The sequence below is a fragment of the Salmo salar genome, chromosome ssa18 (assembly GCF_905237065.1).
Source record: "Salmo salar chromosome ssa18, Ssal_v3.1, whole genome shotgun sequence".
Classification (NCBI taxonomy): domain Eukaryota; kingdom Metazoa; phylum Chordata; class Actinopteri; order Salmoniformes; family Salmonidae; genus Salmo; species Salmo salar.
In genome coordinates, this window is record NC_059459.1 from 1,205,712 (window position 1) to 1,232,360 (window position 26,649).

The 26,649-nt window shown below is 39.0% G+C and overlaps 1 pseudogene; it reads left to right on the plus strand.

Moving 5' to 3' along the window:
• The first annotated feature begins 23,751 nt into the window (after positions 1-23,751).
• LOC106595928 (piggyBac transposable element-derived protein 4-like) lies at positions 23,752-26,416 on the plus strand (annotated as a pseudogene).
• The last annotated feature ends 233 nt before the right edge of the window (positions 26,417-26,649 follow it).

The following is a 26,649-nucleotide window of genomic DNA, read 5'->3' on the forward strand; positions in this document are numbered from 1 at the left end:
ACCGGGGTCACTGTTTTTGTGTCACGAAAATGAAAAAAAAAAATCTGCCATTTTTTGTGAAAATGGCTTTACATTTTTTTTTAGGCCTGTCCAGAATGTCGCTTTTTCGGCATGATCGGAGTCATCGTTTTTAGGGACAAAATAGAAATCTGCAATTTTTTGTGAAAATTGTTTTAAAATGTTTTTTAGGCCTGTCCAGAATGTCGATAGTTCGTCTTGACCGGGGTCACTGTTTTTGTGTCACGAAAATGAAAAAAAAATATCTGCAATTTTTTGTGAAAATGGTTCCAAAAATTTTTTTTAGGCCTGTCCAGAATGTCGCTTTTTCGGCATGATCGGAGTCATCGTTTTTAGGGACAAAATAGAAATCTGCAATTTTTTGTGAAAATGGTTTTAAAATGTTTTTTTAGGCCTGTCCAGAATGTCGATAGTTCGGCATGACCGGGGTCACTGTTTTTGTGTCAAAAAATGAAAAAAATAATTCTGAGCTTTTTTTTTGAAAATGGTTCTAAAATGCTTTTTTTAGGCCTGTCCAAAATGTCGCTAGTTCGGCATGATCGGAGTCATCGTTTTTGGTGACAAAAATAGAAATCTACAATTTTTGTGAAAATGGTTTTAAAATGTTTTTTTAGGCCTGTCCAGAATGTCGCTAGTTCGGCATGACCGGGGTCACTGTTTTTTTGTCACGAAAATGAAGAAAAAAAATCAGCAATTTTTGGTGAAAATGGTTTTAAAAAAAAAAATTAGGCCTGTCCAGAATGTCGCTTTTTCGGCATGATCGGAGTCATCGTTTTTAGGGACAAAATAGAAATCTGCATTTTTTGGTGAAAATGGTTTTAAAATGTTTTTTTTAGGCCTGTCCAGAATGTCGATAGTTCGGCATGACCGGGGTCACTGTTTTTGTGTCACGAAAATGAAAAAAAATATCTGCAATTTTTTGTGAAAATGGATTTAAAATGTTTTTTTTAGGCCTGTCCAGAATGTCGATAGTTCAGTATGACGAGGGTCACTGTTTTTGTGTCAAAAAATGAAAAAAAAAATTCTGAGCTTTTTTTTGAAAATGGTTCTAAAATGTGTTTTTTAGGCCTGTCCAAAATGTCGCTAGTTCGGCATGATCGGAGTCATCGTTTTTGGTGACAAAAATAGAAATCTACAATTTTTTGTGAAAATGTTTTTAAAATGTTTTTTTAGGCCTGTCCAGAATGTCGATAGTTCAGTATGACGAGAGTCACTGTTTTTGTGTCAGTAAAATGAAAAAAAAATATCTGCAATTTTTTTGTGAAAATGGTTTTTAAATGTTTTTTTTAGGCCTGTCCAGAATGTCGCTTTTTTCCGATAGTCATCGTTTTTAGGGACAAAATAGAAATCTGCAATTTTTGTGAAAATGGTTTTAAAATGTTTTTTTAGGCCTGTCCAGAATGTCGATAGTTCGGCATGACCGGGGTCACTGTTTTTGTGTCAAAAAATGAAGAAAAAAAATTCTGAGCTTTTTTTTTGAAAATGGTTCTAAAATGTGTTTTTTTAGGCCTGTCCAAAATGTCACTAGTTCGGCATGATCGGAGTCATCGTTTTTGGTGACAAAAATAGAAATCTACAATTTTTTGTGAAAATGGTTTTAACATGTTTTTTTATGCCTGTCCAGAATGTCGCTAGTTCGGCATGACCAGGGTCACTGTTTTTGTGTCACGAAAATGAAAAAAAAATATCTGCAATTTTTTGTGAAAATGGTTTAAAAAATAATTTTTAGGCCTGTCCAGAATGTCGCTTTTTCAGCATGATCGGAGTCATCGTTTTTAGGGACAATATAGAAATCTTCATTTTTTTGTGAAAATGGTTTTAAAATGTTTTTTTAGGCCTGTCCAGAATGTCGATAGTTCAGCATGACCGGGGTCACTGTTTTTGTGTCAAAAAATGAAAAAAAAAATCAGAGCTTTTTTAGTGAAAATGGTTCTAAAATGTTTTTTTTAGACCTGTCCAGAATGTCGCTTTTTCGGCATGATCGGAGTCATCGTTTTTAGGGACAAAATAGAAATCTGCAATTTTTGTGAAAATGGTTTTAAAATGTTTTTTAGGCCTGTCAAGAATGGCGATAGTTCGGCCTGACCGGGGTCACTGTTTTTGTGTCACGAAAATGAAAAAAAAAAATCTGCCATTTTTTGTGAAAATGGCTTTAAAATTTTTTTTAGGCCTGTCCAGAATGTCGCGTTTTCGGCATGATCGGAGTCATCGTTTTTAGGGACAATATAGAAATCTGCAATTTTTTGTGAAAATGGTTTTAAAATGTTTTTTTTAGGCCTGTCCAGAATGTCGCTAGTTCGGCATGACCGGGGTCACTGTTTTTTTGTCACGAAAATGAAGAAAAAAAATCAGCAATTTTTGGTGAAAATGGTTTTAAAAAAAAAAATTAGGCCTGTCCAGAATGTCGCTTTTTCGGCATGATCGGAGTCATCGTTTTTAGGGACAAAATAGAAATCTGCATTTTTTGGTGAAAATGGTTTTAAAATGTTTTTTTTAGGCCTGTCCAGAATGTCGATAGTTCGGCATGACCGGGGTCACTGTTTTTGTGTCACGAAAATGAAAAAAAATATCTGCAATTTTTTGTGAAAATGGATTTAAAATGTTTTTTTTAGGCCTGTCCAGAATGTCGATAGTTCAGTATGACGAGGGTCACTGTTTTTGTGTCAAAAAATGAAAAAAAAAATTCTGAGCTTTTTTTTTGAAAATGGTTCTAAAATGTGTTTTTTTAGGCCTGTCCAAAATGTCGCTAGTTCGGCATGATCGGAGTCATCGTTTTTGGTGACAAAAATAGAAATCTACAATTTTTTGTGAAAATGTTTTTAAAATGTTTTTTTAGGCCTGTCCAGAATGTCGATAGTTCAGTATGACGAGAGTCACTGTTTTTGTGTCAGTAAAATGAAAAAAAAATATCTGCAATTTTTTTGTGAAAATGGTTTTTAAATGTTTTTTTTAGGCCTGTCCAGAATGTCGCTTTTTTCCGATAGTCATCGTTTTTAGGGACAAAATAGAAATCTGCAATTTTTGTGAAAATGGTTTTAAAATGTTTTTTTAGGCCTGTCCAGAATGTCGATAGTTCGGCATGACCGGGGTCACTGTTTTTGTGTCAAAAAATGAAGAAAAAAAATTCTGAGCTTTTTTTTTGAAAATGGTTCTAAAATGTGTTTTTTTAGGCCTGTCCAAAATGTCACTAGTTCGGCATGATCGGAGTCATCGTTTTTGGTGACAAAAATAGAAATCTACAATTTTTTGTGAAAATGGTTTTAAAATTTTTTTTAGGCCTGTCCAGAATGTCGCTAGTTCGGCATGACCAGGGTCACTGTTTTTGTGTCACGAAAATGAAAAAAAAATATCTGCAATTTTTTGTGAAAATGGTTTAAAAAATAATTTTTAGGCCTGTCCAGAATGTCGCTTTTTCAGCATGATCGGAGTCATCGTTTTTAGGGACAATATAGAAATCTTCATTTTTTTGTGAAAATGGTTTTAAAATGTTTTTTTAGGCCTGTCCAGAATGTCGATAGTTCAGCATGACCGGGGTCACTGTTTTTGTGTCAAAAAATGAAAAAAAAAATCAGAGCTTTTTTAGTGAAAATGGTTCTAAAATGTTTTTTTTAGACCTGTCCAGAATGTCGCTTTTTCGGCATGATCGGAGTCATCGTTTTTAGGGACAAAATAGAAATCTGCAATTTTTTGTGAAAATGGTTTTAAAATGTTTTTTTAGGCCTGTCAAGAATGGCGATAGTTCGGCCTGACCGGGGTCACTGTTTTTGTGTCACGAAAATGAAAAAAAAAAATCTGCCATTTTTTGTGAAAATGGCTTTAAAAAATTTTTTAGGCCTGTCCAGAATGTCGCGTTTTCGGCATGATCGGAGTCATCGTTTTTAGGGACAATATAGAAATCTGCAATTTTTTGTGAAAATGGTTTTAAAATGTTTTTTTAGGCCTGTCCAGAATGTCGATAGTTCGGCATGACCGGGGTCACTGTTTTTGTGTGAAAAAATGAAAAAAAAATATCTGGAATTTTTTGTGAAAATGGTTTTAAAATGTTTTTTCAGGCCTGTCCAAAATGTCGCTAGTTCGGCATGATCGGAGTCATCGTTTTTGGTGACAAAAAAAGAAACTGCAATTTTTTGTGGAAATGGTTTTAATTTTTTTTTTAGGCCTGTCCGGAATGTCGCTAGTTCGCCATGACCGGGGTCACTGTTTTTGTGTCACGAAAATGAAAAAAAAATATCTGCAATTTTTTGTGAAAATGGTTTTAAAATGTTTTTTTTAGGCCTGTCCAGAATGTCGCTAGTTCGGCATGACCGGGGTCAAAGGTTTTTGTGTCACGAAAATTAAAAAAAAATAACTGCAATTTTTTGTGAAAATGGTTTTACATTTTTTTTTTAGGCCTGTCCAGAATGTCACTTTTTCGGCATGATCGGAGTCATCGTTTTTAGGGACAATATAGAAATCTGAAATTTTTTGTGAAAATGGTTTTAAAATGTTTTTTCAGGCCTGTCCAGAATGTCGATAGTTCGGCATGACAGGGGTCACTGTTTTTGTGTGAAAAAATGAAAAAAAAATATCTGGAATTTTTTGTGAAAATGGTTTTAAAATGTTTTTTCAGGCCTGTCCAAAATGTCGCTAGTTCGGCATGATCGGAGTCATCGTTTTTGGTGACAAAAAAAGAAACTGCAATTTTTTGTGGAAATGGTTTTAATTATTTTTTTTAGGCCTGTCCGGAATGTCGCTAGTTCGGCATGACCGGGGTCACTGTTTTTGTGTCACGAAAATGAAAAAAAAATATCTGCAATTTTTTGTGAAAATGGTTTTAAAATGTTTTTTTTAGGCCTGTCCAGAATGTCGCTAGTTCGGCATGACCGGGGTCAAAGGTTTTTGTGTCACGAAAATTAAAAAAAAATAACTGCAATTTTTTGTGAAAATGGTTTTACATTTTTTTTTTAGGCCTGTCCAGAATGTCACTTTTTCGGCATGATCGGAGTCATCGTTTTTAGGGACAATATAGAAATCTGCAATTTTTTGTGAAAATGGTTCTAAAATGTTTTTTTTTAGGCCTGTCCAAAATGTCGCTAGTTCGGCATGATCGGAGTCATCGTTTTTGGTGACAAAAATAGAAACTGCAATTTTTTGTGGAAATGGTTTGAATTTTTTTTTTTAGGCCTGTCCAGAATGTCGCTAGTTCGGCATGACCGGGGTCACTGTTTTTGTGTCACGAAAATGAAAAAAATATCTGCAATTTTTTGTGAAAATGGTTTTAAAATGTTTTTTTTAGGCCTGTCCAGAATGTCGCTAGTTCGGCATGACCGGGGTCACTGTTTTTTTGTCACGAAAATGAAAAAAAAATATCTGCAATTTTTTGTGAAAATGGTTCTAAAAATTTTTTTTAGGCCTGTCCAGACTGTCGCTTTTTCGGCATGATCGGAGTCATCGTTTTTGGTGACAAAAATAGAAACTGCAATTTTTTGTGGAAATGGTTTGAATTTCTTTTTTTAGCCCTGTCCCGAATGTCGCTAGTTCGGCATGACCGGGGTCACTGTTTTTGTGTCACGAAACGAAAAAAAAAAATCGGCAATTTTTGGTGAAAATGGTTTTAAACATTTTTTTTAGGCCTGTCCAGAATGTCGCTTTTTCGGCATGATCGGAGTCATCGTTTTTAGGGACAAAATAGAAATATGCAATTTTTTGTGAAAATGGTTTTAAAATGTTTTTTTAGGCCTGTCCAGAATGTCGATAGTTCGGCATGACCGGGGTCACTGTTTTTTTGTCACGAAAATGAAAAAAAAATACCTGCAATTTTTTGTGAAAATGGTTCTAAATTTTTTTTTTAGGCCTGTCCAGAATGTCGCTTTTTCGGCATGATCGGAGTCATCGTTTTTAGGGACAAAATAGAAATCTGCAATTTTTTTTGAAAATGGTTCTAAAATGTGTTTTTTTAGGCCTGTCCAAAATGTCGCTAGTTCGGCAAGATCGGAGTCATCGTTTTTGGTGACAAAAATAGAAATCTACAATTTTTTGTGAATATGGTTTTAAAATGTTTTTTTAGGCCTGTCCAGAATGTCGATAGTTCGGCATGATCGGAGTCATCGTTTTTAGGGATAAAATAGAAATCTGCAATTTTTTGTGAAAATGGTTTTAAAATGTTTTTTTTAGGCCTGTCCAGAATGTCGATAGTTCGGCATGACCGGGGTCACTGTTTTTGTGTCAAAAAATGAAAAAAAGAATTCTGAGCTTTTTTTTTAAAAATGGTTCTAAAATGCTTTTTTTTTAGGCCAGTCCAAAATGTCGCTAGTTCGGCATTATCGGAGTCATCGTTTTTGGTGACAAAAATAGAAATCTACAATTTTTTGTGAAAATGGTTTTAAAATGTTTTTTTTTAGGCCTGTCCAGAATGTCGCTAGTTCGGCATGACCGGGGTCACTGTTTTTGTGTCACGAAAATGAAAAAAATAAATCTGCAATTTTTTGTGAAAATGGTTTTACATTTTTTTTTTAGGCCTGTCCAGAATGTCGCTTTTTCGGCATGATCGGAGTCATCGTTTTTAGGGACAATATAGAAATCTGCAATTTTTTGTGAAAATGTTTTTAAAATGTTTTTTCAGGCCTGTCCAGAATGTCGATAGTTCGGCATGACCGGGGTCACTGTTTTTGTGTGAAAAAATGAAAAAAAATATCTGGAATTTTTGTGAAAATGGTTTTAAAATGTTTTTTCAGGCCTGTCCAAAATGTCGCTAGTTCGGCATGATCGGAGTCATCGTTTTTGGTGACAAAAAAGAAACTGCAATTTTTTGGGGAAATGGTTTTAATTTTTTTTTTTAGGCCTGTCCGGAATGTCGCTAGTTCGCCATGACCGGGGTCACTGTTTTTGTGTCACGAAAATGAAAAAAAAATCTGCAATTTTTTGTGAAAATGGTTTTAAAATGTTTTTTTTAGGCCTGTCCAGAATGTCGCTAGTTCGGCATGACCGGGGTCACTGTTTTTTTGTCACGAAAATGAAAAAAAAATATCAGCAATTTTTTGTGAAAATGGTTCTAAAATGTTTTTTTTTAGGCCTGTCCAAAATGTCGCTAGTTCGGCATGATCGGAGTCATCGTTTTTGGTGACAAAAATAGAAACTCCAATTTTTTGTGGAAATGGTTTTAATTTTTTTTTTTAGGCCTGTCCAGAAAGTCGCTAGTTCGGCATGACCGTGGTCACTGTTTTTGTGTCACGAAAATGAAAAAAAAAAATCTGCAATTTTTGGTGAAAATGGTTTTAAAATGTTTTTTTTATGCCTGTCCAGAATGTCGCTAGTTCGGCATGACCGGGATCACTGTTTTTGTGTCACGAAAATGAAAAAAAAAAAATCGGCAATTTTTGTGAAAATGGTTTTAATTTTTTTTTTAGGCCTGTCCAGAATGTCGCTTTTTCGGCATGATCGGAGTCATCGTTTTTAGGGACAAAATAGAAATCTGCAATTTTTGGTGAAAATGGTTTTAAAATGTTTTTTTAGGCCTGTCCAGAATGTCGATAGCTCGGCATGACCCGGGGTCACTGTTTTTGTGTCAAAAAATGAAAAAAAAAATTCTGAGCTTTTTTTTTGAAAATGGTTCTAAAATGTGTTTTTTTAGGCCTGTCCAAAATGTCGCTAGTTCGGCATGATCGGAGTCATCGTTTTTGGTGACAAAAATAGAAATCTACAATTTTTTGTGAATATGGTTTTAAAATGTTTTATTAGGCCTGTCCAGAATGTCGATAGTTCGGCATGATCGGAGTCATCGTTTTTAGGGATAAAATAGAAATCTGCAATTTTTTGTGAAAATGGTTTTAAAATGTTTTTTTTAGGCCTGTCCAGAATGTCGATAGTTCGGCATGACCGGGGTCACTGTTTTTGTGTCAAAAAATGAAAAAAAGAATTCTGAGCTTTTTTTTTTAACCTCTTGGGGCTAGGTGGGACGCTAGCGTGCCACCCGTGGTGCACTCCATCAACAGCAGGTGCATTTCAAGAGCGGCAAATTTGAATCCAAATAAATGTCAAAATTCACATTTTTCAAAAATACAACTATGTTACACCATTTGAAAGATAAACATCTCCTTAATCTAACCACGTTTTACGATTTCAAAAAGGTTTTACGGCGAAAGCATAAATTTTGAGTATATTAGGACAGTACATTTACAAGAGTTGTGTGTAATGTTTTGTCAAGTCAAAGACAGGGTCACCAAAACCATAAAACCAGCTAAAATGAGGCACTAACCTTTTACAATCTCCATCAGATGACACTCCTAGGACATTATGTTAGACAATGCATGCATTTTTAGTTCTATCAAGTTCATATTTATATACAAAAACAGCGTTTTACTATGGCATTGATGTTGAGGAAATCGTTTCCCTCCAATAACCGGCAGTCAAGTCAGCGTCAGAAATTAAATAATTAAAATTAGAAAACATTGGTAAAATATTATATTGTCATTTAAAGAATTATAGATTTACATCTCTTGAACGCAATCAACTTGCCAGATTTAAAAATAACCTTACTGGGAAATCACACTTTGCAATAATCTGAGCACTGCGCCCAGAAAAATACGCGTTGCGATACAGACTAGACGTCATGTTGGGGAGATCTAAAATCGAAAATACTATGTAAATAATCCATTACCTTTGATTCTCTTCATCAGATGTCACTTCCAGGTATCACAGGTCCATAACGAATGTAGTTTTGTTCAAAAAAGCTCATCATTTATGTCCAAAAGTCTCCGTCTCGTTAGCACATGATGTAAGCCAGCCGGACTTTCGTCATGAACGAGGGGAAAAAATATATTTCCGTTCGTTCAAACATGTCAAACGTTGTATAGCATAAATCATTAGGGCCTTTTTTAACCAGAACATGAATAATATTCAAGGTGGACGAATGCATACTCTTTTATAACGTATTGGAACGAGGGTACCCAACATGAACTAGCGCGCCAGGTGTCTAATGGGACATCACCGTTCCATGGCTCTTGTTCGGTCAGATCTCCCTCCAGAAGACTCAAAACACTTTGTAAAGGCTGGTGACATCTAGTGGAAGCAATAGGAAGTGCCAAAATATTCCTAAACCCCTGTGTTTTTCAATGGGATAGGTTTAAAGTCAATACAACACATCAGGTATCCACTTCCTGTCAGAAAATGTCTCAGGGTTTTGCCTGCCAAATGAGTTCTGTTATACTCACAGACACCATTCAAACAGTTTTGGAAACTTTAGAGTGTTTTCTATCCATATATAATAAGTATATGCATATTCTAGTTACTGGGTAGGATTAGTAACCAGATTAAATCGGGTACATTTTTTTTATCCAGACGTGCAAATGCTGCCCCCTAGACCCAACAGGTTAAAATGGTTCTAAAATGCTTTTTTTTTAGGCCAGTCCAAAATGTCGCTAGTTCGGCATGATCGGAGTCATCGTTTTTGGTGACAAAAAAAGAAACTGCAATTTTTTGGGGAAATGGTTTTAATTTTTTTTTTTAGGCCTGTCCGGAATGTCGCTAGTTCGGCATGACCGGGGTCACTGTTTTTGTGTCACGAAAATGAAAAAAAATATCTGCAATTTTTTGTGAAAATGGTTTTAAAATGTTTTTTTTAGGCCTGTCCAGAATGTCGCTAGTTCGGCATGACCGGGGTCACTGTTTTTTTGTCACGAAAATGAAAAAAAAATATCTGCAATTTTTTGTGAAAATGGTTCTAAATTTTTTTTTTAGGCCTGTCCAGAATGTCGCTTTTTCGGCATGATCGGAGTCATCGTTTTTAGGGACAAAATAGAAATCTGCAATTTTTTGTGAAAATGGTTTTAAAATGTTTTTTTAGGCCTGTCCAGAATGTCGATAGTTCGGCATGACCGGGGTCACTGTTTTTGTGTGAAAAAATGAAAAAAAAATATCTGGAATTTTTTGTGAAAATGGTTTTAAAATGTTTTTTCAGGCCTGTCCAAAATGTCGCTAGTTCGGCATGATCGGAGTCATCGTTTTTGGTGACAAAAAAAGAAACTGCAATTTTTTGGGGAAATGGTTTTATTTATTTTTTTTAGGCCTGTCCGGAATGTCGCTAGTTCGGCATGACCGGGGTCACTGTTTTTTGTGTCACGAAAATGAAAAAAAAATATCTGCAATTTTTTGTGAAAATGGTTTTAAAATGTTTTTTTTAGGCCTGTCCAGAATGTCGCTAGTTCGGCATGACCGGGGTCACTGTTTTTTTGTCACGAAAATGAAAAAAAAATATCTGCAATTTTTTGTGAAAATGGTTCTAAATTTTTTTTTTAGGCCTGTCCAGAATGTCGCTTTTTCGGCATGATCGGAGTCATCGTTTTTAGGGACAAAATAGAAATCTGCAATTTTTGTGAAAATGGTTTTAAAATGTTTTTTAGGCCTGTCCAGAATGTCGATAGTTCGGCATGACCGGGGTCACTGTTTTTGTGTGAAAAAATGAAAAAAAAATATCTGGAATTTTTTGTGAAAATGGTTTTAAAATGTTTTTTCAGGCCTGTCCAAAATGTCGCTAGTTCGGCATGATCGGAGTCATCGTTTTTGGTGACAAAAATAGAAACTCCAATTTTTTGTGGAAATGGTTTTAATTTTTTTTTTTAGGCCTGTCCAGAAAGTCGCTAGTTCGGCATGACCGGGGTCACTGTTTTTGTGTCACGAAAATGAAAAAAAAAAATCTGCAATTTTTGGTGAAAATGGTTTTAAAATGTTTTTTTTAGGCCTGTCCAGAATGTCGCTAGTTCGGCATGACCGAGATCACTGTTTTTGTGTCACGAAAATGAAAAAAAAAAATCGGCAATTTTTGGTGAAAATGGTTTTAAACATTTTTTTTAGGCCTGTCCAGAATGTCGCTTTTTCGGCATGATCGGAGTCATCGTTTTTAGGGACAAAATAGAAATCTGCAATTTATTGTGAAAATGGTTTTAAAATGTTTTTTTAGGCCTGTCCAGAATGTCGATAGTTCGGCATGACCGGGGTCACTGTTTTTGTGTCACGAAAATGAAAAAAAAAATCAGCAATTTTTGGTGAAAATGGTTTTAAACATTTTTTTTAGGCCTGTCCAGAATGTCGCTTTTTCGGCATGATCGGAGTCATCGTTTTTAGGGACAAAATAGAAATATGCAATTTTTTGTGAAAATGGTTTTAAAATGTTTTTTTAGGCCTGTCCAGAATGTCGCTAGTTCGGCATGACCGGGATCACTGTTTTTGTGTCACGAAAATGAAAAAAAAAAATCGGCAATTTTTGGTGAAAATGGTTTTAAACATTTTTTTTAGGCCTGTCCAGAATGTCGCTTTTTCGGCATGATCGGAGTCATCGTTTTTAGGGACAAAATAGAAATCTGCAATTTATTGTGAAAACGGTTTTAAAATGTTTTTTTAGGCCTGTCCAGAATGTCGATAGTTCGGCATGACCGGGGTCACTGTTTTTTTGTCACGAAAATGAAAAAAAAATATCTGCAATTTTTTGTGAAAATGGTTCTAAAAAATTTTTTAGGCCTGTCCAGACTGTCGCTTTTTTGGCATGATCGGAGTCATCGTTTTTAGGGACAAAATAGAAATCTGCAATTTTTTGTGAAAATGGTTTTGAAATGTTTTTTTAGGCCTGTCCAGAATGTTGATAGTTCGCCATGTCCTGGGTCACTGTTTTTGTGTCATAAAATGAAAAAAAAAAATCTGATCTTTTTTTGTGAAAATGGTTCTAAAATGTTTTTTTTTAGGCCTGTCCAAAATGTCGCTATGTTCGGCATGATCGGAGTCATCGTTTTTGGTGACAAAAATAGAAACTCCAATTTTTGTGGAAATGGTTTTAATTTTTTTTTTAGGCCTGTCCAGAAAGTCGCTAGTTCGGCATGACCGGGGTCACTGTTTTTGTGTCACGAAAATGAAAAAAAAAATCTGCAATTTTTGGTGAAAATGGTTTTAAAATGTTTTTTTTAGGCCTGTCCAGAATGTCGCTAGTTCGGCATGACCGAGATCACTGTTTTTGTGTCACGAAAATGAAAAAAAAAAATCGGCAATTTTTGGTGAAAATGGTTCTAAACATTTTTTTTAGGCCTGTCCAGAATGTCGCTTTTTCGGCATGATCGGAGTCATCGTTTTTAGGGACAAAATAGAAATCTGCAATTTATTGTGAAAATGGTTTTAAAATGTTTTTTTAGGCCTGTCCAGAAAGTCGCTAGTTCGGCATGACCGGGGTCACTGTTTTTGTGTCACGAAAATGAAAAAAAAAAATCTGCAATTTTTGGTGAAAATGGTTTTAAAATGTTTTTTTTAGGCCTGTCCAGAATGTCGCTAGTTCGGCATGACCGAGATCACTGTTTTTGTGTCACGAAAATGAAAAAAAAAAATCGGCAATTTTTGGTGAAAATGGTTTTAAACATTTTTTTTAGGCCTGTCCAGAATGTCGCTTTTTCGGCATGATCGGAGTCATCGTTTTTAGGGACAAAATAGAAATCTGCAATTTATTGTGAAAATGGTTTTAAAATGTTTTTTTAGGCCTGTCCAGAATGTCGATAGTTCGGCATGACCGGGGTCACTGTTTTTGTGTCACGAAAATGAAAAAAAAATCAGCAATTTTTGGTGAAAATGGTTTTAAACATTTTTTTAGGCCTGTCCAGAATGTCGCTTTTCGGCATGATCGGAGTCATCGTTTTTAGGGACAAAATAGAAATATGCAATTTTTGTGAAAATGGTTTTAAAATGTTTTTTAGGCCTGTCCAGAATGTCGCTAGTTCGGCATGACCGGGATCACTGTTTTTGTGTCACGAAAATGAAAAAAAAAATCGGCAATTTTTGGTGAAAATGGTTTTAAACATTTTTTTTAGGCCTGTCCAGAATGTCGCTTTTTCGGCATGATCGGAGTCATCGTTTTTAGGGACAAAATAGAAATCTGCAATTTATTGTGAAAACGGTTTTAAAATGTTTTTTTAGGCCTGTCCAGAATGTCGATAGTTCGGCATGACCGGGGTCACTGTTTTTTTGTCACGAAAATGAAAAAAAAATATCTGCAATTTTTTGTGAAAATGGTTCTAAAAAATTTTTTAGGCCTGTCCAGACTGTCGCTTTTTTGGCATGATCGGAGTCATCGTTTTTAGGGACAAAATAGAAATCTGCAATTTTTTGTGAAAATGGTTTTGAAATGTTTTTTTAGGCCTGTCCAGAATGTTGATAGTTCGCCATGTCCTGGGTCACTGTTTTTGTGTCATAAAATGAAAAAAAAAAATCTGATCTTTTTTTGTGAAAATGGTTCTAAAATGTTTTTTTTTAGGCCTGTCCAAAATGTCGCTATGTTCGGCATGATCGGAGTCATCGTTTTTGGTGACAAAAATAGAAACTCCAATTTTTTGTGGAAATGGTTTTAATTTTTTTTTTTAGGCCTGTCCAGAAAGTCGCTAGTTCGGCATGACCGGGGTCACTGTTTTTGTGTCACGAAAATGAAAAAAAAAAATCTGCAATTTTTGGTGAAAATGGTTTTAAAATGTTTTTTTTAGGCCTGTCCAGAATGTCGCTAGTTCGGCATGACCGAGATCACTGTTTTTGTGTCACGAAAATGAAAAAAAAAAATCGGCAATTTTTGGTGAAAATGGTTTTAAACATTTTTTTTAGGCCTGTCCAGAATGTCGCTTTTTCGGCATGATCGGAGTCATCGTTTTTAGGGACAAAATAGAAATCTGCAATTTATTGTGAAAATGGTTTTAAAATGTTTTTTTAGGCCTGTCCAGAATGTCGATAGTTCGGCATGACCGGGGTCACTGTTTTTGTGTCACGAAAATGAAAAAAAAAATCAGCAATTTTTGGTGAAAATGGTTTTAAACATTTTTTTTAGGCCTGTCCAGAATGTCGCTTTTTCGGCATGATCGGAGTCATCGTTTTTAGGGACAAAATAGAAATATGCAATTTTTTGTGAAAATGGTTTTAAAATGTTTTTTAGGCCTGTCCAGAATGTCGCTAGTTCGGCATGACCGGGATCACTGTTTTTGTGTCACGAAAATGAAAAAAAAATCGGCAATTTTTGGTGAAAATGGTTTTAAACATTTTTTTTAGGCCTGTCCAGAATGTCGCTTTTTCGGCATGATCGGAGTCATCGTTTTTAGGGACAAAATAGAAATCTGCAATTTATTGTGAAAACGGTTTTAAAATGTTTTTTTAGGCCTGTCCAGAATGTCGATAGTTCGGCATGACCGGGGTCACTGTTTTTTTGTCACGAAAATGAAAAAAAAATATCTGCAATTTTTTGTGAAAATGGTTCTAAAAAATTTTTTTAGGCCTGTCCAGACTGTCGCTTTTTTGGCATGATCGGAGTCATCGTTTTTAGGGACAAAATAGAAATCTGCAATTTTTTGTGAAAATGGTTTTGAAATGTTTTTTTAGGCCTGTCCAGAATGTTGATAGTTCGCCATGTCCTGGGTCACTGTTTTTGTGTCATAAAATGAAAAAAAAAAATCTGATCTTTTTTTGTGAAAATGGTTCTAAAATGTTTTTTTTTAGGCCTGTCCAAAATGTCGCTATGTTCGGCATGATCGGAGTCATCGTTTTTGGTGACAAAAATAGAAACTCCAATTTTTTGTGGAAATGGTTTTAATTTTTTTTTTTAGGCCTGTCCAGAAAGTCGCTAGTTCGGCATGACCGGGGTCACTGTTTTTGTGTCACGAAAATGAAAAAAAAAAATCTGCAATTTTTGGTGAAAATGGTTTTAAAATGTTTTTTTTAGGCCTGTCCAGAATGTCGCTAGTTCGGCATGACCGAGATCACTGTTTTTGTGTCACGAAAATGAAAAAAAAAAATCGGCAATTTTTGGTGAAAATGGTTTTAAACATTTTTTTTAGGCCTGTCCAGAATGTCGCTTTTTCGGCATGATCGGAGTCATCGTTTTTAGGGACAAAATAGAAATCTGCAATTTATTGTGAAAATGGTTTTAAAATGTTTTTTTAGGCCTGTCCAGAATGTCGATAGTTCGGCATGACCGGGGTCACTGTTTTTGTGTCACGAAAATGAAAAAAAAATCAGCAATTTTTTGTGAAAATGGTTCTAAATTTTTTTTTTAGGCCTGTCCAGAATGTCGCTTTTTCGGCATGATTGGAGTCATCGTTTTTAGGGACAATATAGAAATCTGCAATTTTTTGTGAAAATGGTTTTAAAATGTTTTTTCAGGCCTGTCCAGAATGTCGATAGTTCGGCATGACCGGGGTCACTGTTTTTGTGTGAAAAAATGAAAAAAAAATATCTGGAATTTTTTGTGAAAATGGTTTTAAAATGTTTTTTCAGGCCTGTCCAAAATGTCGCTAGTTCGGCATGATCGGAGTCATCGTTTTTGGTGACAAAAAAAGAAACTGCAATTTTTTGGGGAAATGGTTTTATTTTTTTTTTTAGGCCTGTCCGGAATGTCGCTAGTTCGGCATGACCGGGGTCACTGTTTTTGTGTCACGAAAATGAAAAAAAAATATCTGCAATTTTTTGTGAAAATGGTTTTAAAATGTTTTTTTTAGGCCTGTCCAGAATGTCGCTAGTTCGGCATGACCGGGGTCACTGTTTTTTTGTCACGAAAATGAAAAAAAATATCTGCAATTTTTGTGAAAATGGTTCTAAAAATTTTTTTAGGCCTGTCCAGACTGTCGCTTTTTCGGCATGATCGGAGTCATCGTTTTTAGGGACCAAATAGAAATCTGCAATTTTTTGTGAAAATGGTTTTGAAATGTTTTTTTAGGCCTGTCAAGAATGGCGATAGTTCGGCATGACCGGGGTCACTGTTTTTGTGTCATAAAATGAAAAAAAAAAATCTGATCTTTTTTTGTAAAAATGGTTCTAAAATGTTTTTTTTTAGGCCTGTCCAAAATGTCGCTAGTTCGGCATGATCGGAGTCATCGTTTTTGGTGACAAAAATAGAAACTGCAATTTTTTGTGGAAATGGTTTTAATTTCTTTTTTTAGCCCTGTCCAGAATGTCGCTAGTTCGGCATGACCGGGGTCACTGTTTTTGTGTAACGAAAATGAAAAAAAAAAATCGGCAATTTTTGGTGAAAATGGTTTTAAACATTTTTTTTAGGCCTGTCCAGAATGTCGCTTTTTCGGCATGATCGGAGTCATCGTTTTTAGGGACAAAATAGAAATCTGCAATTTTTTGTGAAAATGGTTTTGAAATGTTTTTTTAGGCCTGTCCAGAATGTTGATAGTTCGGCATGTCCTGGGTCACTGTTTTTGTGTCATAAAATGAAAAAAAAAAATCTGATCTTTTTTTGTGAAAATGGTTCTAAAATGTTTTTTTTTAGGCCTGTCCAAAATGTCGCTAGTTCGGCATGATCGGAGTCATCGTTTTTGGTGACAAAAATAGAAACTCCAATTTTTTGTGGAAATGGTTTTAATTTTTTTTTTAGGCCTGTCCAGAAAGTCGCTAGTTCGGCATGACCGGGGTCACTGTTTTTGTGTCACGAAAATGAAAAAAAAAAATCGGCAATTTTTGGTGAAAATGGTTTTAAACATTTTTTTTAGGCCTGTCCAGAATGTCGCTTTTTCGGCATGATCGGAGTCATCGTTTTTAGGGACAAAATAGAAATCTGCAATTTTTTGTGAAAATGGTTTTAAAATGTTTTTTTAGGCCTGTCCAGAATGTCGATAGTTCGGCATGACCGGGGTCACTGTTTTTGTGTCAAAAAATGAAAAAAAGAATTCTGAGCTTTTTTTTTGAAAATGGTTCTAAAATGCTTTTTTTTTAGGCCTGTCCAGAATGTCGCTAGTTCGGCATGACCGAGATCACTGTTTTTGTGTCACGAAAATGAAAAAAAAAAATCGGCAATTTTTGGTGAAAATGGTTTTAAACATTTTTTTTAGGCCTGTCCAGAATGTCGCTTTTTCGGCATGATCGGAGTCATCGTTTTTAGGGACAAAATAGAAATCTGCAATTTTTTGTGAAAATGGTTTTAAAATGTTTTTTTAGGCCTGTCCAGAATGTCGATAGTTCGGCATGACCGGGGTCACTGTTTTTGTGTCAAAAAATGAAAAAAAGAATTCTGAGCTTTTTTTTTGAAAATGGTTCTAAAATGCTTTTTTTTTAGGCCTGTCCAGAATGTCGCTAGTTCGGCATAACCGGGGTCACTGTTTTTGTGTCACGAAAATGAAGAAAAAAAAATCAGCAATTTTTGGTGAAAATGGTTTTTTTTTAAAATTTAGGCCTGTCCAGAATGTCGCTTTTTCGGCATGATCGGAGTCATCGTTTTTAGGGACAAAATAGAAATCTGCAATTTTTTGTGAAAATGGTTTTAAAATGTTTTTTTAGGCCTGTCCAGAATGTCGCTTTTTCTGCATGATCGGAGTCATCGTTTTTAGGGACAAAATAGAAATCTGCAATTTTTTGTGAAAATGGTTTTAAAATGTTTTTTTAGGCCTGTCCAGAATGTCGATAGTTCGGCATGACCGGGGTCACTGTTTTTGTGAAATGAAAAAATGAAAAAAAGCATTCTGAGCTTTTTTTAAAAAAATGGTTCTAAAATGCTTTTTTTTTAGGCCTGTCCAAAATGTCGCTAGTTCGGCATGATCGGAGTCATCGTTTTTGGTGACAAAAATAGAAATCTACAATTTTTGTGAAAATGGTTTTAAAATGTTTTTTTAGGCCTGTCCAGAATGTCGATAGTTCGGCATGACCGGGGTCACTGTTTTTGTGTCACGAAAATGAGAAAAAAATTATCTGCAATTTTTTGTGAAAATGGTTCAAAAATTTTTTTTTAGGCCTGTCCAGAATGTCGCTTTTTCGGCATGATCGGAGTCATCGTTTTTAGGGACAAAATAGAAATCTGCAATTTTTTGTGAAAATGGTTTTAAAATGTTTTTTTTAGGCCTGTCCAGAATGTCGATAGTTCGGTATGACCGGGGTCACTGTTTTTGTGTCAAAAAATGAAGAAAAAAAAATCTGCCATTTTTGGTGAAAATGGTTTTTAAATTTTTTTTTAGGCCTGTCCAGAATGTCGCTTTTTCGGCATGATCGGAGTCATCGTTTTTAGGGACAATATAGAAATCTGCAATTTTTTGTGAAAATGGTTTTAAAATGTTTTTTAGGCCTGTCCAGAATGTCGATAGTTCGGCATGACCGGGGTCACTGTTTTTGTGTCACGAAAATGAAAAAAAATATCTGCAATTTTTTGTGAAAATGGATTTAAAATGTTTTTTTTAGGCCTGTCCAGAATGTCGATAGTTCAGTATGACGAGGGTCACTGTTTTTGTGTCAAAAAATGAAGAAAAAAAAATCAGCAATTTTTGGTGAAAATGGTTTTACATTTTTTTAGGCCTGTCCAGAATGTCGCTTTTTCGGCATGATCGGAGTCATCGTTTTTAGGGACAAAATAGAAATCTGCAATTTTTTGTGAAAATGGTTTTAAAATGTTTTTTAGGCCTGTCCAGAATGTCGATAGTTCGGCATGACCGGGGTCACTGTTTTTGTGTCACGAAAATGGAAAAAAATATCTGCAATTTTTTGTGAAAATGGTTTTTAAATGTTTTTTTAGGCCTGTCCAGAATGTCGCTTTTTCGGCATGATCGGAGTCATCGTTTTTAGGGACAAAATAGAAATCTGCAATTTTTTGTGAAAATGGTTTTCAAATGTTTTTTTAGGCCTGTCCAGAATGTCGATAGTTCGGCATGACCGGGGTCACTGTTTTTGTGTCAAAAAATGAAAAAAAGATTCTGAGCTTTTTTTTTGAAAATGGTTCTAAAATGTGTTTTTTTAGGCCTGTCCAAAATGTCGCTAGTTCGGCATGATCGGAGTCATCGTTTTTGGTGACAAAAATAGAAATCTACAATTTTTTGTGAAAATGGTTTTAACATGTTTTTTTAGGCCTGTCCAGAATGTCGCTTTTTCGGCATGATCGGAGTCATCGTTTTTAGGGACAAAATAGAAATCTGCAATTTTTTGTGAAAATGGTTTTAAAATATTTTTCAGGCCTGTCCAGAATGTCGATAGTTCGGCATGACCGGGGTCACTGTTTTTGTGTCACGAAAATGAAAAAAAAATATCTGAAATTTTTTGTGAAAATGGTTCTAAATTTTTTTTTAGGCCTGTCCAGAATGTCGCTTTTTCGGCATGATCGGAGTCATCGTTTTTAGGGACAAAATAGAAATCTGCAATTTTTTGTGAAAATGGTTTTAAAATGTTTTTTTAGGCCTGTCCAGAATGTCGATAGTTCGGCATGACCGGGGTAACTGTTTTTGTGTCAAAAAATTAAAAAAAGAATTCTGAGCTTTTTTTCTGAAAATGGTTCTAAAATGCTTTTTTTTTTGGCCTGTCCAAAATGTCGCTAGTTCGGCATGATCGGAGTCATCGTTTTTGGTGACAAAAATAGCAATCTACAATTTTTGGTGAAAATGGTTTTAAAATGTTTTTTTAGGCCTGTCCAGAATGTCGATAGTTCGGCATGACCGGGGTCACTGTTTTTGTGTCACGAAAATGAAAAAAAAATATCCGCAATTTTTTGTGAAAATGGATTTAAAATGTTTTTTTTAGGCCTGTCCAGAATGTCGATAGTTCAGTATGACGAGGGTCACTGTTTTTGTGTCAAAAAATGAAGAAAAAAAAATCAGCCATTTTTGGTGAAAATGGTTTTTAAATTTTTTTTTAGGCCTGTCCAGAATGTCGCTTTTTCGGCATGATCGGAGTCATCGTTTTTAGGGACAATATAGAAATCTGCAATTTTTTGTGAAAATGGTTTTAAAATGTTTTTTTAGGCCTGTCCAGAATGTCGATAGTTCGGCATGACCGGGGTCACTGTTTTTGTGTCAAAAAATGAAAAAAAAAATTCTGAGCTTTTTTTTTGAAAATGGTTCTAAAATGCTTTTTTTTAGGCCAGTCCAAAATGTCGCTAGTTCGGCATGATCGGAGTCATCGTTTTTAGGGACAAAATAGAAATCTGCAATTTTTTGTGAAAATGGTTTTAAAATGTTTTTTAGGCCTGTCCAGAATGTCGATAGTTCGGCATGACCGGGGTCACTGTTTTTGTGTCACGAAAATGAAAAAAAAATATCTGCAATTTTTTGTGAAAATGGTTCTAAATTTTTTTTTTAGGCCTGTCCAGAATGTCGATAGTTCGGCATGACCGGGGTCACTTTTTTTGTGTCAAAAAATGAAAAAAAAATATTTGCAATTTTTGGTGAAAATGGTTTAAAAAAAAATGTTTAGGCCTGTCCAGAATGTCGCTTTTTCGGCATGATCGGAGTCATCGTTTTTAGGGACAAAATAGAAATCTGCAATTTTTTGTGAAAATGGTTTTAAAATGTTTTTTTAGGCCTGTCAAGAATGGCGATAGTTCGGCATGACCGGGGTCACTGTTTTTGTGTCACGAAAATGAAAAAAAAATATCTGCAATTTTTTGTGAAAATGGATTTAAAATGTTTTTTTTAGGCCTGTCCAGAATGTCGATAGTTCAGTATGACGAGGGTCACTGTTTTTGTGTCAAAAAATGAAGAAAAAAAATCAGCTATTTTTGGTGAAAATGGTTTTAAAAATTTTTTTTAGGCCTGTCCAAAATGTCGCTTTTTCGGCATGATCGGAGTCATCGTTTTTAGGGACAAAATAGAAAACTGCAATTTTTTGTGAAAATGGTTTTAAAATGTTTTTTTAGGCCTGTCCAGAATGTCGATAGTTCGGCATGACCGGGGTGACTGTATTTGTGTCAGTAAAATGAAAAAAAAATATCTGCAATTTTTTGTGAAAATGGTTTTAAAATGTTTTTTTTAGGCCTGTCAAGAATGGCGATAGTTCGGCCTGACCGGGGTCACTGTTTTTGTGTCACGAAAATGAAAAAAAAAAATCTGCCATTTTTTGTGAAAATGGCTTTAAAAATTTTTTAGGCCTGTCCAGAATGTCGCTTTTTCGGCATGATCGGAGTCATCGTTTTTAGGGACAAAATAGAAATCTGCAATTTTTTGTGAAAATGGTTTAAAAATGTTTTTTTAGGCCTGTCCAGAATGTCGCTAGTTCGGCATGACCGGGGTCACTGTTTTTGTGTCACGAAAATGAAAAAAAAATATCTGCAATTTTTTGTGAAAATGGTTTAAAAAAAAATGTTTAGGCCTGTCCAGAATGTCGCTTTTTCGGCATGATCGGAGTCATCGTTTTTAGGGACAATATAGAAATCTGCAATTTTTTGTGAAAATGGTTTTAAAATGTTTTTTTAGGCCTGTCCAGAATGTCGATAGTTCGGCATGACCGGGGTCACTTTTTTTGTGTCAAAAAATGAAAAAAAAAATTCTGAGCTATTTTTTTGAAAATGTTTCTAAAATGTGTTTTTTTAGGCCTGTCCAAAATGTCGCTAGTTCGGCATGATCGGAGTCATCGTTTTTGGTGACAAAAATAGAAATCTACAAATTTTTGTGAAAATGGTTTTAACATGTTTTTTTAGGCCTGTCCAGAATGTCGCTTTTTCGGCATGATCGGAGTCTTCGTTTTTAGGGACAAAATAGAAATCTGCAATTTTTTGTGAAAATGGTTTTAAAATGATTTTTTTAGGCCTGTCAGGAATGGCGAGAGTTCGGCATGACCGGGGTCACTGTTTTTGTGTCACGAAAATGAAAAAAAAAAATCTGCCATTTTTTGTGAAAATGGTTTTAAAAATTTTTTAGGCCTGTCCAGAATGTCGCTTTTTCGGCATGATCGGAGTCATCGTTTTTAGGGACAAAATAGAAATCTGCAATTTTTTGTGAAAATGGTTTTAAAATGTTTTTTTAGGCCTGTCCAGAATGTCGCTAGTTCGGCATGACCGGGGTCACTGTTTTTGTGTCACGAAAATGAAAAAAAAATATCTGCAATTTTTTGTGAAAATGGTTTAAAAAAAATGTTTAGGCCTGTCCAGAATGTCGCTTTTTCGGCATGATCGGAGTCATCGTTTTTAGGGACAATATAGAAATCTGCAATTTTTAGTGAAAATGGTTTTAAAATGTTTTTTTAGGCCTGTCCAGAATGTCGATAGTTCGGCATGACCGGGGTCACTTTTTTTGTGTCAAAAAATGAAAAAAAAAATCTGAGCTTTTTTTGTGAAAATGGTTCTAAAATGTTTTTTTTAGACCTGTCCAGAATGTCGCTTTTTCGGCATGATCGGAGTCATCGTTTTTAGGGACAAAATAGAAATCTGCAATTTTTTGTGAAAATGGTTTTAAAATGTTTTTTTAGGCCTGTCAAGAATGGCGATAGTTCGGCATGACCGGGGTCACTGTTTTTGTGTCACGAAAATGAAAAAAAAAAATCTGCCATTTTTTGTGAAAATGGTTTTTAAAAAATGTTTAGGCCTGTCCAGAATGTCGCTTTTTCGGCATGATCGGAGTCATCGTTTTTAGGGACAAAATAGAAATCTGCAATTTTTTGTGAAAATGGTTTTAAAATGTTTTTTTAGGCCTGTCCAGAATGTCGCTAGTTCGGCATGATCGGAGTCATCGTTTTTGGTGACAAAAATAGAAACTGCAATTTTTTGTGGAAATGGTTTTAATTTCTTTTTTTAGCCCTGTCCAGAATGTCGCTAGTTCGGCATGACCGGGGTCACTGTTTTTGTGTCAAAAAATGAAAAAAAGAATTCTGAGCTTTTTTTTTGAAAATGGTTCTAAAATGCTTTCTTTTTAGGCCAGTCCAAAATGTCGCTAGTTCGGCATGATCGGAGTCATCGTTTTTGGTGACAAAAATAGAAATCTACAATTTTTTGTGAAAATGGTTTTAAAATGTTTTTTTTTAGGTCTGTCCAGAATGTCGCTAGTTCGGCATGATCGGAGTCATCGTTTTTGGTGACAAAAAAAGAAACTGCAATTTTTTGTGGAAATGGTTTTAATTTTTTTTTTTAGGCCTGTCCGGAATGTCGCTAGTTCGGCATGACCGGGGTCACTGTTTTTGTGTCACGAAAATGAAAAAAAAAAATCTGCAATTTTTTGTGAAAATGGTTTTAACCCTCCCTCCAGGCCGGGTCAGAGCGACCCGCCGGCTCGGCCGCGCGTTAGGAGCCGTTCCCCCGCGTCCAGGCCGGGTCAGAGAGACCCCCCCTGGCTCGGCCACGCGTTAGGAGCCGTTCCACCCCGAGTCCAGGCCGGGTCAGAGAGACCCGGGGGGAAGCGTCAGCAGCGCGTACGTCGTAATCACCCCTCTGCAGTTGTCCAGGCCCGGGTCAGAGAGACCCCCCTGGGGCCGGGCGCGCGTCAGCAACGCGTACGTCGTAATCACCCCTCTGCAGTTGTCCAGGCCCGGGTCAGAGAGACCCCCCCCCTCGGGGCCGGGCGCGCGTCAGCAACGCGTACGTCGTAATCACCCCTCTGCAGTTGTCCAGGCCCTGGTCAGAGATACCCCCCCGGGGCCGGGCGCGCGTCAGCAACGCGTACGTCGTAATCACCCCTCTGCAGTTGTCCAGGCCCGGGTCAGAGAGACCCCCCGGGGGCCGGGCGCGCGTCAGCAACGCGTCGGCGGCGCGTTAGGAGCCGTTCCACCCCGAGTCCAGGCCGGGTCAGAGAGACCCGGGGGGGGAAGCGTCAGCAGCGCGTACGTCGTAATCACCCCTCTGCAGTTCTCCAGGCCTGGGTCAGAGAGACCCCCCGGGGCCGGGCGCGCGTCAGCAACGCGTCGGCGGCGCGTTAGGAGCCGTTCCACCCCGAGTCCAGGCCGGGTCAGAGAGACCCGGGGGGAAGCGTCAGCAGCGCGTACGTCGTAATCAGCCCTCTGCAGTTGTCCAGGCCCGGGTCAGAGAGACCCCCCCCCGGGCCGGGCGCGGCGCGTCAGCGTGCAGTCGGCCGGCCGTAGAGAGGCTACTAATATTGTCAGGAAGAAGAAGAAGAAGAAGAAGAAGAAGAAGAAGAAGAAAAAGAAAAAGAAAAAGACAAACACGACGAACACGACGAGGACGACGATGAGGACGATGGCGAGGTGTACGGCCCCGCCGAGCGCGAGGCAGCAGCCGGCGCCTCGCCGCGATCCCGATTTCAGCGCGGCTCAGGTCCTGGAACAGATAGCCTCCAGCGTCGACCGAGAAGACGAAGAAGACTTTTGCGATTCCGAAGAGGAGGACGTTTCGGAAGACGAAGACGGCGAGGAATACGACCCCGAACGTGACGCGGACGACTCGGCCTTGCGGTCGCGCTCCTCTTCTTCTTGTTCTTCTTCTTCTTGTTCTTCGGAGGAGGAAGAGCGAGAGGGAGAGCGAGAGGGAGACACGGCCGCCGCCCGAGAGCGAGACAGAGAGCCAGAGCCAGAGGACACGGAGGCGGCGGCGGCGGCCTCTGCCCAAAGGGCCCGAAGGGAGACGTTGCTGTCAAAAAACGGCAAAATCAAATGGTCCTCCGAGGCCTATCGCGGCCCGGACCCGCCCCGCGCCGTCCGCCACCCCGGCCCCGCGGTGACGCCCGGCCCTACGGCCTACGCGGCGTCGCGCGCGCTCGACATCGAGTCCACCTTCCGGCTGTTTGTCACGCCGGCGATAGAAAGGATCGTGGTGGACATGACCAATCTGCAGGGGGTGAGAAAATACGGCGACGGCTGGCGACCCATGGACTCGGTCGACCTGCGCGCCTACCTAGGGCTGCTGATCCTAGCGGGCGTCTACAGGTCCCGGGGCGAGGCCGCGGCCAGCCTGTGGGACGCGGAGAGCGGCAGGACCGTGTTCCGAGCCACCATGCCGCTCAAGGTCTTTCACAAGTACTCGAGGCTGCTGCGATTCGACGACCGCCGGTCGAGACCCGCGAGACTCGCCGCCGACAGACTGGCGGCCATAAGAGAGGTCTGGGACCTGTGGGAGGAGCGGCTGCCGGCCCTCTACAACCCGGGGCCCGACTTGACGGTGGACGAACAACTGGTCCCGTTCAGAGGTACCGTCTGCGTGTGTGTGCGTGTGTGTGCGTGTGTGTGCGTGTGTGTGCGTGTGTGTGTGTGTGTGTGCGTGTGTGTGTGCGTGTGCGTCTGCTGTGAGTGTCTGTGCGTCTGCTGTGAGTGTCTGTGCGTATCTGCAGTGAGTGTACTATAGAGAGGTAGCGTCGGCGTGTAACATAAACGCCGTGCGTGCGCCCCCGATGATGAGCCAGTGGTAGTATAGAGGGGTAGCGGCATCATCGTCAGCAACAGCATCATCATCGTCGGCAACAGCGGCGTCGTCAGCAACAGCAGCAGTAGCATCAGCAGCAGTAGCATCAGCAGCACGACGCTGCTAATCTCCTTCCTCTCAACCCGGGGTCTGACTTGACGGTGGACCAACAACTGGTCCCGTTCAGAGGTACCGTCTGTGTATCTGTGTATCTGTGTATCTGTGTATCTGTGTATCTGTGTAGTATAGAGAGGTAGCGTCAGCGGTAGCATCGGGCGGCGTGTAACATAAACGCCGTTCGACCCCCACCCCCAATGATGAGCCAGCGGTAGTATAGAGGGGTAGCGGCATCATCATCATCATCAACATCATCATCATCATCAGCAGCAGCATCAGCGTCAGCATGACGCTACTTGATGAGCCAGCGGTAGTATAGAGAGTTAGCGTCAGCATCAGTGACTCCGCCGCCGCCGCCTCCTCTAATCTCCTTCCTCTCCCTCTCCCGAAAGGGCGCTGTCCTTTCCGACAGTACATCCCCAGCAAGCCGGCCAAATACGGAATCAAGTCGTGGGTGGCCTGCGACGCCAAGTCCAGCTACGCTTGGAAGATGCAAGTCTACACCGGTAAGGCGGCCGGGCGGAGCCCCCGAGAATAACCAGGGCGCCCGCGTCGTCCTCGATCTCACGCAGGGGCTGCCCGCCGGTCACAACGTCACCTGCGACAATTTCTTCACCTCCTACGAACTCGGCCAGCGGCTCCTCGAGAGGAACCTCACCATGGTCGGCACGGTGCGAAAGAACAAGCCCGAGCTCCCTCCCGCTGCTCCAGTCAAAGGGCAGACAGGTCTCGTCCTCCAGGTTCGCCTTCACGCCCACCGCCACTCTGGTGTCCTACCTGGCAAAGAGAAATAAGAACGTGCTGCTCCTGAGCACGCTGCACGCGGAGGCCGACGTCAGCGATCGCCGCGACCGGAAGCCGGCCCTCATCCTAGACTACAACCGCAACAAGGGCGGCGTGGACAACCTAGACAAGGTGGTCGGCACCTACAGCTGCAGACGGATGACCGCCCGCTGGCCCCTGGTCATCTTCCACAACATCCTCGACGTGTCCTCCTACAACGCCTTTGTCATATGGCGAGAGATCAAGCCCGACTGGATGCCTCGGAAGCGGAACAAGAGGAGGGTGTTCCTGGAGCAGCTGGGAAAGGCGCTTGTCAAGCCCTTGATACAAAGAAGGCAGCGTCTCCCCGCACCGAAGCCGCGTCCGCGCTCGTCAAAGTCCTGCAGAGTGCCGACCGCGACGCCGCTCCTCCGCCCGGCCCGGGAGCGCGCCGCCCCGCCCGGACGCCGCTGGCCCGGCCGCCGCCCCGCTGGTGGCCAGTAAGAGGAAGAGGTGTCAGCTCTGCCCGCCCAAGAAGGACGCCAAGACACACACGGCGTGCTGCAGGTGTAAGAAATACATCTGCAAAGGCTGTTCGCACGCCTACTGTCACACTTGTGCCCTCTGGGCCTTTAGCCGAGACGGGACAGGGTGACCCGCCCGGGGACACGGGGAGTAGGCAGAATGGGAGGACAACGGGAGGGTTAAACCATTTTCCAAAAAAATTGCTGATTTTT